This window comes from Pongo abelii, chromosome 16 (genome assembly GCF_028885655.2).
Source record: "Pongo abelii isolate AG06213 chromosome 16, NHGRI_mPonAbe1-v2.0_pri, whole genome shotgun sequence".
Classification (NCBI taxonomy): Eukaryota; Metazoa; Chordata; class Mammalia; order Primates; family Hominidae; genus Pongo; species Pongo abelii.
Genome location: NC_072001.2, coordinates 32,657,168 through 32,670,429, shown reverse-complemented (window position 1 = coordinate 32,670,429; position 13,262 = coordinate 32,657,168). Strand labels below are relative to the sequence as shown.

The 13,262-nt window shown below is 44.5% G+C and overlaps 1 pseudogene across 26 annotated transcripts in view; it reads left to right on the top strand.

The window, feature by feature from the left end:
- Window positions 1-12,536, top strand: part of LOC100431782 (E3 ubiquitin-protein ligase HERC2) — a 48,798-nt pseudogene extending 36,262 nt beyond the window's left edge. For 8 of the 26 annotated variants that reach the window (XR_010137129.1, XR_010137138.1, XR_010137127.1 and 5 more), the window contains 6 exons: window positions 3,822-3,980; window positions 4,066-4,179; window positions 4,834-5,085; window positions 7,025-7,218; window positions 11,082-11,260; window positions 12,299-12,536. The product of XR_010137129.1 is annotated as an E3 ubiquitin-protein ligase HERC2, transcript variant X6 (transcript). The other 18 variants (XR_010137144.1, XR_010137137.1, XR_010137139.1 and 15 more) reach the window with 12 other exon arrangements.
- The last annotated feature ends 726 nt before the right edge of the window (window positions 12,537-13,262 follow it).

The following is a 13,262-nucleotide window of genomic DNA, read 5'->3' as shown; positions in this document are numbered from 1 at the left end:
TGTGTGGCCTTTTGGGATTTTGCCTGTTAAAGCATAAAATGGTGACCCTGATATAGTTTGAGCATTTTAAAATACATTAGTATTTAAGGGCCATTTATACTACTTTTTAATGGTCTCTGTTAAAATGAAATGCAATGGACACGGAAGAATAGCCTGTTCAGTTGCTTCATCATACCTGTTAAATGAGGTAATACAGCATGGTACGAGCTATTTTGATGCTTTGAATCAGCATATTTTCTCTTTATTTGCTTTTTTAGCTTATAATATCTCATTGCTACTCCCAGCATTTTTTTTTTTTTTTTTTTTTTTTTTTTTGCTGTTGTAAAAGAAAACATTTACTTTCTCATCTTGCAGGGATCATTGCAAGAGGTCATAGGTTGGGGGTTAATAGGATGGAAATACTATGCCAATGTGATTGGTCCAATCCAGTGCAAAGGCCTGGCCAACCTGGGAGTCACACAGATTGCCTGTGCAGAGAAGCACTTCCTGATTCTGTCACGCAATGGCCGCGTGTACACACAGGCCTACAATAGTGACACACTGGTGAGTGTTCTGGGCACCGCCTGCAGTGTTCCCTTGTGGAGCAGGGTCTGTACTATAGATGCACAAGCTCTGGTGTTTCTTTAAGCCATTTGATTTCTGAAGATTGATGAGCTTCTTTTTATTGTATATTATGTTTAATGATCTCAGTTGTAATATTGTCAAGATTTAGGTTGTGAAGATTAGGAAGTCCTTACAGTGAAACTCATTGCTAATCATGAGATTCCCATTTGTAAACTCATTTCCATGTGTAAACTCATTTGACTTTGGGACCAGACAGGTGACAGATGAGGGAGATGGGCCTCATGGGGATAGTGGCAAATTGGGACATGGCATGTTTTCATTAAAGCGAGGTGTTCCTCCCTGTCGGCTGTGTGTCTCTGTGGCATGGGGCTAGCCTGCCCTGCCCCTGCATCGGCTCTGGTCTTGGCACAGAGCACTTGGAGGCTGCCCGCTGTTCTGTTGGTGCTGGGTGGGAAGGGCTGGAGAGCCGGCCCGTGCCCCCAGGGACTTACGCTCCACTTCCAGTTAGAGCAGGCTTTGCTCAGGGATACATGATAAAGGAGAGCTGCGCTGCTTTCATTTTCCTTGGACTGATGACTACTTTTCTTCATATTTTTCCTTTTTTAGGTCCCACAGCTGGTCCAAAGCCTTGCCTCCAGAAACATTGTAAAAATTACTGCCCATTCTGATGGTCACCATTACCTAGCCTTGGCTGCCACTGGAGAGGTGTACTCCTGGGGCTGTGGGGATGGCAGATGGCTGGGCCACGGGGACACTGTGTATATATTGCTCGTTTCTGTAGGGGACACACTCTTCTTTTATGTTGCTGTATCCTAAACAGGATGGAGCACAGATGTGTGTCCAGGTGTTTTCCAGCTGCCCTGACATGTAGCGCTGGGGTGGAGCAGGACACTACGATGTGCCCCTCCTTGGTGATGGCTTAGGAGCTCTGCCCGTGCGTGGAGGGCAACAGGAATTGGCCTTTCGGCTCTTCTCCACCCCGTGCAGCCTTGGCCAGCCTTCTATCTACTCAAACTGCATCCCCACTCTGGAGTTTGCCAAAACAAATCCCACACCACTGTTCTTTCATTCACAAACAGTTCACCCTGTCTCCCATAGATAAGGTGTCACCCTTTCCTTGAACCATAATATTATTTTTACAGGAACAAAAGTCAGCAGTTTCTTCCTAATATTATCCTATTCGGTGGAATCTTTTATTGTGAAAGAACAGAGATAAAACAAAGTTATTATAAATGCCAGGTTGTAAGAATTGGGAGGTCTGACAGCCCCATGGAGTGATGGGAACCCTCTTGTACTTTGCTGTTGTGCGTGGAACTTTGGCATTAGGTTTAAATGAAGGATGTGTGTGCATACCAACCCAGCAAGCCCATTTCATGTGGGCCAGAGCCCTGAGCAGGGAGCGGGCAGTGCAGAGCTTGAAATGAGCGAAGTCATGACTGCACTTGTGTCCCTTGAGAGGAGCCTGGGGGGCATGGCCCATGCACACCACAGGGTGGAGTTGAGGTCATCATTGCTGACAGCATCTGCTGGGAAGATCCCAAACTGGGAGAAAAGCAGAGTGATGCTCATTGTGTGGTACATGTATGCCAAGCTCAGAACAGCCCAACCCTGACAGTGTTGAAAGGGATTCAGACAAATGTAAAATGAGTGAAAAACAAAAGATTGATCTCCATGGAATTTATAGCTGTTACTCTCACACTGGATCCTAAAGGCTGGGATTGACATGGAGTACATGGGACTTGAAAGGCGTCGAGGTGCAGGACAGGGTGGTATATCTGCTTACTTCCTTTATGGTATTTGTAACTGACTTTGTGTAAAATATTTCATAGTAAAACAATTCTCAGTGGAGAGTAAGTGCTGGGATGAGTAACTTCGGCCTTATTCTAGGACTTCGAGGCAGGAAGAGAGATGAGTGCAGATGGCAGAAGCTGGAGATAACCTTTTGGGGAAGTTGAAACTTAAGCTGAATAAGGGAGAGTTTGTACTGAGTAGAGTCATTGGGCTGTCCCTGTGAGCGCCTGTGCCACTGTGTGTGTGTGTGTATTTTGCAAACTAGTAGGTCTCAAAGTGAGTAAACCATGTCGTTGGAGAGGCCTGGCTTCTATAGATTCTCAAGAAAATGTCATCCATCATAGGAACATATTCTGGATCCTAAGAATAGGGTATTTTGCTAACTTTGCAATTTCTTCAACTAGTAAGACTTCTCTACCCTAATCCCCACTGCCTCATACTTTTCATTTGTAAAGTATAGATTGCAGAGTGCTGGCTTCATTCCATCCACATTCATTTAACAAATACATACAAATGTTAGTCAGCTTTATGAGGCTTCCATACAGCCAGATGACTGAGTTTCAGATGTAGAGTTGGGTGGTTTTGACAAGTGCACGCAGTTGGGTCACCGTCCTCAAGACATGGGGCGCTCCCGTCGCTTCCGGGGATTCGAGTCGATGCCCCTTCCTACCTCCAGTTCCTGACAACCTCTGATCTGCCCTCTGTTGTTATCATTTTGTCTTTTCCATAATTTAATATAAACAAAGCCATACAGCGTATGGTGTTTTGTTTCTGGCGTCTTTCACTTAGCATGATGTCTTGAGATGCAGCCATGTTGTTGGGTGTGTGGGTAAGTCATTCCTTCTGTTGCAGATGGACCGTGGTTTTGCACCATTGTGAATAAAGCTGCAATGGACTTCATTGTACAAGTCTTTTTTTTTTTTTTGAGATGGAGTTTTGCTCTTGTTGCCCAAGTTGGAGTGCAATGGCATGATCTCAGCTCACTGCAACCTTCACCTCCCCGGTTCAAGCGATTCTCCTGCCTCAGCCTTCCAAGTAGCTAGGATTACAGGAGCCCGCCACCATGCCCAACTAATTTTGTATTTTTAGTAGAGATGGGGTTTCACCATGTTAACCAGGCTGGTCTCAAACTCCTGACCTCAGGTGATCTGCCCACCTCGGCCTCCCAAAGTGCTGGGATTGCAGGCGTGAGCCACCATGCCCAGCCTATTGTACAAGTCTTTAACAAACACTGTTTTTATATTTCTACTGGATACCATGCTTGGCATCGAGTTCCAACTGAACAAAAAGTCATGGAGGTGTTAGGTGTTTGAATTCTGTCTTTCTTATTTTATTAGGTACCTGGAAGGTGAAACTGGCCTGATGCTGTGATGGTCTAAATTTGGATAGTGAATTTCCTTTGCTAACACTAATAAGAAATAACACCAAGAAGAAAGGCGTTCATGTTTGTTCCCTTCCTCCCCAAGGCCTCTGGAGGAGCCTAAGGTGATCTCCGCCTTCTCTGGAAAGCAGGCCGGGAAGCCCGTGGTGCACATCGCTTGCGGGAGCACTTGCAGTGCGGCCATCACTGCTGAGGGGGGAGCTGTACACCTGGGGCCGCGGGAACTACAGCCAGCTGGGCCACGGTACATCTGGTCTGCGTGAGTGGGAGCATACAGCAGGAGGTGGCCTCTTACAGGACTTAGTCACGGCCGTCCTATCTGTTTGAAGGCTCCAGTGAGGACGAGGGCATTCCGATGCTGGTAGCTGGGCTTAAAGGACTGAAGGTCATCGATGTGGCATGTGGGAGTGGGGACGCTCAAACCCTGGCTGTCACTGAGAACGGTACGTAGAGCTCTCGCCACCCTCGACAGGCCCTCGAGGACACGCATGGCAGCTTCCCTGGAGGAAGCCACCCACCCTGTTGTCCAGTGGGCGTGGGGCTCAATGGCATTGGTGAAGAGGCCCCGGTGGTTACTGGGCTTGTTTGCCTGGGGCCTGTCAGCTGGTTCGCAGCGCCACCATCTCTGTATGAGCATGTTATCACCTTATATAATTATGCTGATACATGCAGTTGGGAACACATACAGTGGTACGGTTGACCAGCAGTCCGCACCGTGGCAACAGAAGCAGCAGGCAAATGGGAGGGTGGTCTGCAAGCATCTGCAGTGTGCCAGGCCCCAGTTATGTGTTACAGAGGCAGTGGGCCTTTGGTTCTGTGAAGCAGTGAACATTGAGCCCAGGCTCGTAAGAGTCAGGACTTTGTTTTTCATGGAATGAAAACAAAAAGAAAGCTCAGCTTTCCCTGTCTTTATTGCTTCTATATCAACCTCAAGTGTCACCTAGATTTCATTTACTCAGTAGCCACCCTTGTAGTGTTAACTATGCACGTGGGTGGTCTAGATTAGAGTGCATTTTTCATTATATTATTTTAAGTCATTTAAAATTTTTCATTAAAATGCAGAGTTGTTGTTATTTAAATGCATTTGTATTTTTTAGGGCAAGTGTGGTCTTGGGGAGATGGTGACTATGAGAAATTGGGCAGAGGTGGTAGTGATGGCTGCAAAACCCCAAAGCTGATTGAAAAGCTTCAAGACTTGGATGTGGTCAAAGTCCGCTGTGGAAGTCAGTTTTCCATTGCTTTGATGAAAAGTGGCCAAGTTTATTCATGGGGAAAAGGTGACAACCAGAGACTTGGACATGGAACAGAGGAATATGTTCATTATCCAAAACTTTTAGAAGGCTTGCAAGGTGAGTGTAAACGTAAACTTTTAAAACCCTTCAGGACAGTTTCTTTAGTAATGTTTTAAAGTTTGCAGGTTTTATGTTCTTAACCTGACATTCCATGAATGGACTGTCATTAGAAACTTTTACTGCTAGCTTGGTGTAGGTATTGATACTAAGAGGAAAGTGGGTGTGTCTCTATTAAAAAATGACTTTGAGTTACTCTTACCAAATTTAGTTTAAACCCATTGAGTTTTACAAACATTGCCACTTTCTGTGGCAGGCACGCATTCATCACTCAGCAGGCTGGACTCAGAAAGGGTTCCCTCTGTCGGGTGAGGTCACCTGTACTTGTACTGCAGGCACACTGAGACCGTGAGTGTGCGTTGTGCTGTGGGGCCACATTGGGAGGTGGGATTGGGTCCACCTGGGACGCTCTCATGTGAACTCATCCTTGGTGGGTGATTCCTGCTTGCTCAGTTGCAAAGGTGTCCAGCATGCATTGTAGTTGGAGGGAACAGATGGAAGCCAAGCTATGTAGATATGAGTGCCGGCGCCTTCAATGTGGGTTGCCGGCGCAGGCAGAGAGGATGGGAGCCTCCGCAAGAAGACCCTGAGATGATTCTATGGTGTTCTTACTAGGGATGTAATGCTGCAGGAAGTTGGGGTGGGGGCCATCAAAACTATGATGATGGAGGGATTTTTCTAAGGTAAAACTGGACTTTTCTGTACCACTTGGCCTAGTGGTTGGGAGATAGTCTTCATCCTAGTCGAGAACTGGCGAAGGGCAGGCAAGTTGACAAGAAAGTAGGGAAGAAGGGAAAAGGCAGTGAGAGGTACATCAGATGGACTCTTTAGGGTTCTCTCAGGGTGGGCAGCCTTTTTCTTAAAGGGCCAGATTGTATTTGAAGTAGGTGGACCTGGCTGTGTTCCAACACCAGTGTCTTCACAGAAGCAGGCTTTGGGCTGCGTTCTATGGGGGGCTGTAGTTCATTGGGTCCTGGTTACTATATACATTCTTTGTGTGTTTGCTTCTTTACCAAGTGGGTTTGGAAGTGGGACTTTTAACTAAGACTTCCCAGTTCCTTTCTCCATTAGTTTTATTTTAAAGCATGTTAATATCTTGATGTCTAAGAGTTTTGTGTGCTCATATGGTATTTATTATTTTCTAAGCTTCTGAGATAAGTTGCAGAGTAAGAAGTTTACTCTGTGTCATTGAATGGTATTTGAATTTCACTTGCCTCCTTGTTTATATTCCCCTCCATTAGTATAGGAAAGCTACGACAGTTATTAGATACAGAAATCGTTTACTTTGAGAGTATTTAAATTACTGTTGAAAACACCTTTTGTTGTTGCTGATGTTAACTTATGGTAAGCTCCTAGGATAGAATTGTTCCCCTCACTGCAGTGTGATTTTTCAGCTGAATTATTTTATATGTGGACATTTCTGTGAAACACCCTTTGTGTTGGTCATGTTAGATTTACCAGGAAGGAAAAATAGAATATTTTGCTGAGTGTTTAAATAGAAACAACGTTTTAAGTAGTGATTATCACCTAACTCTGAGAGAACAATAGATTTCTTCTTAGGAAGCCTTCCTCAGTGAAGAGTGTGCTGTGCATTGTTGTATCTGGGATGGGAGAATGTGATCTAATGGTTAATTAAAAGCACCTTGTTTCTTTCGGAATGAAAATCTGAATGAGGAGGAGAAAAAAGAACAGATCCTTTTCGTATCCCAGCATTATGATGTTTGTAGGCTGTGGGTCCTACCAAATTGTAGCTGACAAAATACAGGAGTTTTAATAACACACCCAAAGCAAATGAATTGTGCTTAATATTAAAGCAACAGATTATCCTCAAGAAGTTAATATTAAAAGCTTTCTGACCTGAATGGCCTAGTGGAAAGATCTTTCTAGGTCATTCAGGTCATAGGCTTGAAGCTGCATCTGCATCCCTCTTTCCTTGTAGGGAAGAAGGTGATTGATGTGGCTGCAGGCTCCACCCACTGCTTGGCTCTGACTGAGGACAGCTAGGTCCACAGCTGGAGGAGCAACGACCAGTGCCAGCACTTTGACACCTTGTGCGTGACCAAGCCAGAACCTGCAGCATTGCCAGGACTGGACGCCAAACACATAGTGGGAATTACCTGTGGGCCTGCCCAGGTACTGAATATAGAGCTTGATTTGGTATTTTGGAGGATTTGGGTTTCCGGTTGTTCATTACCAGTATATAGGAAATACCACTGAGTTTTGTTTGTTGTTCTTATGTCCTGCAGTTGTGCTAAACTCATTTATTATGAGCTTCATTGTAGTTTCCTTGGGTTTTCTTCATGGACAATTAAATGCTCTCTGTATAGAGGGGCAGTTTCATTTCTTCCTTTCCAGTCTGCTTGCCTTTTATGTATTTTTCCCGGCCTGATTGCCCTGGCCGGGACTTGCAGTGTGAAGCTGAATAGGAGAGGTGACAGTGGGTGTCCTGCCTTGCTCCTGACTGTAGGGGAAAGCAGTTCAGTCTTTCACCATCAACTGTGATGTTAGCTGCGCATATTTATGGAGGTGCCTTATTACCAGATTAAGGCAGTTTCTTTAATTCCCCCCCAATTTTTTTTTTTTTTTTTTTTGAGACGGAGTCTCGCTCTGTGCCCAGGCTGGCGTGCGCTGGCGTGATCTCGGCTCACTGCAAACTCCGCCTCCTGGGTTCACGCCATTCTCCTGCCTCAGCCTCCCGAGTAGCTGGGACTACAGGCGCCTGCCACCGTGCTCAGCTAACTTTCTGTATTTTTAGTACAGACGGAGTTTCACCGTGTTAGCCAGGATGCTCTCGATCTCCTGACCTTGTGATCTGCCTGCCTCGGCCTCCCAAAGTGCTGAGATTACAGGCGTGAGCCACCGTGCCCGGCCTTAATTCCCCCTTTTAGAAGCTTTTGAAAAATCCTGAATGGGTGTTAAAATTTGTTAAATGCTTTTAATCCAAATGAAATGGTCATGCAGTTTTCCTTCTTTAGTGTGTTAGTGTGGTGTATTACATTGATGATTTTTACTTTCTTTTTCTTAAACTTTTTTTTTTTCTTTTTTAGAGATGGGGTTTCACTATGTTGCCCAGGCTGGTCTTGAAATCCTGAGCTCAAGTGATCTGCCTGCCTTGGCCTCCCAAAGTGCTGGGATTACAGGTGTGAGACACTATACCAGCCTGATTTTTAAATACTGACCAAGCCTTGTGTTACTGGGATAGGGATCACTTGGCCACAATTTACTGCTCTATTTTTTTTTTTTTTTTTTTTTTGAGACAGAATCTCACTCTGTCACCCAGGCTGGAGTGCATTGGTGCAATCTCAGCTCTCTGCAACCTCTGCATCCTGGGTTCAAGCAATTCTCCTGCCTCAGCTTCCTGAGTAGCTGGGATTAGAGGTGTGCACCATCACACCTGGCTAATTTTGTTTGTTTGTTTTTAATAGAGATGGGGTTTCACCATGTTGGCCAGCCTGGTCTCCAACTCCTGACCTCAAGTGATCCACCCTCCTTGGCATCCCAAATTCCTATGATTATAGGCATGAGCCACCGCGCCCAGCCCTATTCTGTTTCTATATTGCTAAATTTGACTTGGTAACACGTTTTTGAGGGTTTTTCTGTTGATGCTCATCAGGGATGTTGGTTTGCAGTTTTCTTTCTTTGTATTATACTATCTCGTCTGACTTTCTGTCAGGGGAAAGCTGACCTTATACAAAGTATTGGCATGTGTTCCCTCCTTTTCCATTTTCTATAAGGGATTGTGTAGAATTAGTGTTATTTCTTCTTTAAATGTTTTTGAATCCATCTGAACCTGGAGATTTCTTTCTAAAAGATTTTACGCCGGGCGCGGTGGCTCACGCCTATAATCCCAGCACGTTGGGAGGCCGAGGCAGGTGGATCACCAGAGGTCAGGAGTTTGAGACCAGCCTGGCTAACGTGGTGAAACCCCGTTTCTACTAAAAATACAAAAAATTAGTCGAGCTTGGTGGCGTGCGCCTGTAATCCCAGCTACTCAGGAGGCTAAGGCAGGAGAATCACTTGAACCTGGGAGGCGGAGATTGCAGAGAGCTGAGATTGCACCAGTGCACTCCAGCCTGGGTGACAGAGTGAGATGCCGGCTCTAAAAAAAAAAAAGATTTTGCAAATTCAATTTATTTAACAGATATAGAACTATTGAGGTGACCTGTTTGTTTCTAGGAGGATTTTCCTGGTTTGTGGCACTCAGACATTGCTTTATTTCATCTTAGTTGTCTGATTTTTACATGTCAAGTTTTCCTTAGCATTCTCTTGCTAACCGTCTGAAGTCTGTGGGCCCTGCAGTGATGTCCCTTCATTCGTTCCTGATACTGATAATCTGTATCTTTTCTGTTTTTTTCTTTGTCAGTTTTGCTAGAGTTTTTCAATTTTATTGATCTTTTCAAAGAACAATCTTTAAGTTTCATTAATTTTTGCCTTGTTTTTTTGCTTTCAATCTCATTGGTTTTCTGCTTTTATCTTGTCATTTGTCCCTTTGGCTTGTTTTGTGTTCACTTTGCTCTTTTTTAGTTTCTTAAGGTGGAAACTTAGATTGCTGATTTAGACCTATCTTTTTTGTAATATATAATGATTTGATGCTATAAATTTTCCTCTAAGCAGTGCTTTAATTAAACCCACAAATTTTGGTGCGTTTTCATTTATGTTCAAAGTATTTTCTAATTTCTTTTGAGAATTGTTCTTTGACCCATGGATTATTATTATCATTATTATTATTTTTCTTCAGTATGGAGTTTCACTGTTGTTGCCCAGGCTGGAGTGCAATGGCATGATCTCGGCTCACTGCAACCTCTGTCTCCTGGGTTCAAGCGATTCTCCTGCCTCAGCCTCCTGATTAGGTGGGACTACAGGCACCCGCCACCATGCCTGGCTAATTGTTTTGTATTTTCAGTAGAGATGGGGTTTCTCCATGTTGGCCAGGCTGATCTTCAACTCCTGGCCTCAGGTGATCCCCCCAACTTGGCCTCTCACAGTGTTGGGATTACGCGCATGAGCCACTGTGCCTGGCCTGACCCATGGATTAGTAAGTATGTTGTTTTATTTTGAAGTGTTTGCAGATTGTTCTGTTAATGATTTCTAGTTTAATACCATTGTGATTGGAGAACAAACTGCATATGATTTCATTTCTTTTAAATTTGTTAAGATTTATGTGTGAGGATATGTTCTCTCTTAGTGAACATTCTGTATGTCCTTAAAAAGTATATGTATGGTCTGTATATACATATATGTATACATATACGTATAAAAAGTATATGTGTGGTCTGTTTGTGCTTAAAAAGTATATGTATGGTCCAGCACTTTGGGAGGCCGAGGCGAGCAGATCACGAGGTCAGGAGATCGAGACCATCCTGGCTAATACAGTGAAACTCCGTCTCTACTAAAAATACAAAAAAAATTACCTGGGCGTGATGGCGGGCGCCTGTAGTCCCAGCTACTCGGGAGGCTGAGGCAGGAGAATGGCTTGAGCCCAGGAGGCGGAGCTTGCAGTGAACTGAGATCGCGCGACTGCACTCCAGCCTGGGCAACAGAGCTAGACTCCATCTCAAATAAAATAAAATAAAATAAAAGTATATGTAAAGTATATGTATGGCCGGGCACGGTGGCTCACGCCTGTAATCTCAGCACTTTGGGAGGCTGAGGCAGGTGGATCCTTACAGAGCAGCTGGATGCTGCATGTGTGGGGCAGATCACATTGGGTTTTGTGAGAGCCAGTAGCAGGGTTAAGGATTTTAGGGACTTCACAGAAGGAGGCTGGAGAGCATCAGCAGAGGCAGCCTGGACCTTGGATCTGTAAACAGAAGACACTGAAACTGCACAACTGAGTTGGGGTTTCCAACAGGGCAGGTGGAGGCCTGTGGGTAGGTGTGTGCGGCAGCTACAGAGGCTGGGATAGCTTGGCACTGGGGTCAGGGCTCAGCCAGCCTGTGTGTCTTCACACCTGGTAATGAGATCACTTGTAAACAATTTCTGTTTATGAATTACAGGATATTGAAGCCAAAAAAGAAGCACAGAAGGAAAAAGAAATTGATGAACAGGAAGCAAATGCCTCAGCATTTCATAGAAGCAGGACTCCAATGGATAAAGACCTTATTAATATGGGGATCTGTGAGTCTTCTGGCAAACAATGTTTGCCGCTGGTTCAGCTCATACAACAGCATCTTAGGTAAATCGTATTAGCTGTATTGTATTGTGTTTTATTTATTTACTTTTTTTTGTATTTTTGAGACAGAGTTTCGCTCTTGTTGCCCAGGCCGGAGTGCGGTGGCGCGATCTTGACTCACCGCAACCTCCGCCTCCCAGGTTCAAGTAATTCTCCTGCCTCGGCCTCTCGAGCAGCTGGGATTACTGGCGTGCGCCACCACGCCCCACTAATTTTGTAGTTTTAGTAGAGACGGGGTTTCTTCATGTTGGTCAGGCTGGTCTTGAACTCCCGATCTCAGGTGATCCACCCACCTTGGCCTCCCAAAATGTTGGGATTACAGGCATTAGCCACGACGCCTGGCCTATTTATTTACTTACTAACTTTTTTTTGTGTGTGTGTGTGACGGAGTCTCTCTATCGTCCAGGCTGGAGTGCAGTGTCAATGATCTTGGCTCACTGCAACCTCCGCCTCCTGGGTTCAAGCTATTCTCCTGCCTCAGCCTCCCGAGTAGCTGGGACTAGAGGTGTCTGCAACCACATCTGACTGATTTTTGTATTTTTAGTAGAGATGGGGTTTTACCATATTGGTCAGGCTGGTCTCAAACTCCTGACCTCAGGTGATCCACCTGCCTTGGCCTCTGCAAATGTTGGGATTACAGGCGTTAGCCACTGTGCCTGGCCTGTATTGAATTTTAATAGGTGATTATTGGTTTTCATATTAAGATAGTGAAATCCAGCACGAGGATCTCAAAACTTTGTTTGGTGATTGAAGGAATATTCTGAAAATTACCTAGTATAGATTTTAGGGTAAAGAGCAGACCCTTTTAAATATAGGTGAGAGGAGAAGTTGGAGGGCATGGTGATGTTCAAAAGTTTTTCCAGAAGAGAAATTGGGTGTGCAGTAAACCTGTAAAAAGATTCTTGCTAATAAGCAGGTGGATGTAAATGAAAATCATCATGGAAGGTTATTTTTAAAACTGGTTGTATCATTGCCTCACTTCATATATTATAGAGTTATACATACTACTTTGTAAGATAACTTTTCTTTTCAAAACTAAAGTCAATGTGAAAGAATGGTGAGCATTGTTTTGGAAGGCCCGACTTGGAGGAGGTGGGAAGAAGTCAGACTCAGCCTGTGAACAGAGACTAACCTTGGCAGAAGCCAAAACAGTCGGACAGTGTTGTCTAAAAATGATCATTCAAGAAGAGCGAAAAAACAAGGTGATTTGTGGAAGAGATTTATTAGAAAATGAAACACATTTGTACCTCTGTTAAATAAAAATCTGCTTTTTGTCAAATCGTGCTCCCGGTTTTTTGCTTCTACACATAGAGAAAGCAGAGCCCTGGCAGGTTGGATCCGGCAGCTGAGCACAGAGCAGGGAGCCCTGGGCAGTGGCCACAGCTCTCAGCTGGCCTGTTCATGGGGGTATGATGCGTCTGCGGCGTGGGGTAGGCCTGCGGCGTGCGGTGGGCCTGCGGCGTGGGGTGGGCCTGTGGCGTGGGGTGGGCCTGTGGCGTGGGGTGGGCCTGCGGCGTGGGGTGGGCCTGCTGTCCACAGCCAGAAAAACTTAGTGGACACACAGTGAAATTTTGAAACAGGAAGTTTTAGAGCTTGTTTCTATCATAGAGTTTAGCAAATGCTGTTTTGCAAAATATTTTTCCAATGTTTGTTTTGTTTTTCTAATCTGATAATGCATATTTCACACATTCTGGCCTTTAAGCAATGGAAATTAGAGAACTAAACTTAATATAGTTTGTGTTAATGGAAAGAGCTGGAGATTTGTTCTCAGAAAATTTCAGTTGCAACAGCTTATTCACATAGGTGAACTTCCAACACAGGAACTATAGGAGTAAGAATAAAAGCTGTGTTTACTTTCACAGAGTTAAGAAGACATGAGAAAATGGATGTTAAAAACCTTGTAATTAAAATGTAAAGTTACATGCAAAGTTTTAAAGTGAGCATTTTCCAGGAAGAGGTGATTTTCTAAGTTCTTGAATGCCTCTCCCTTTTGTGAGGAGGCTGC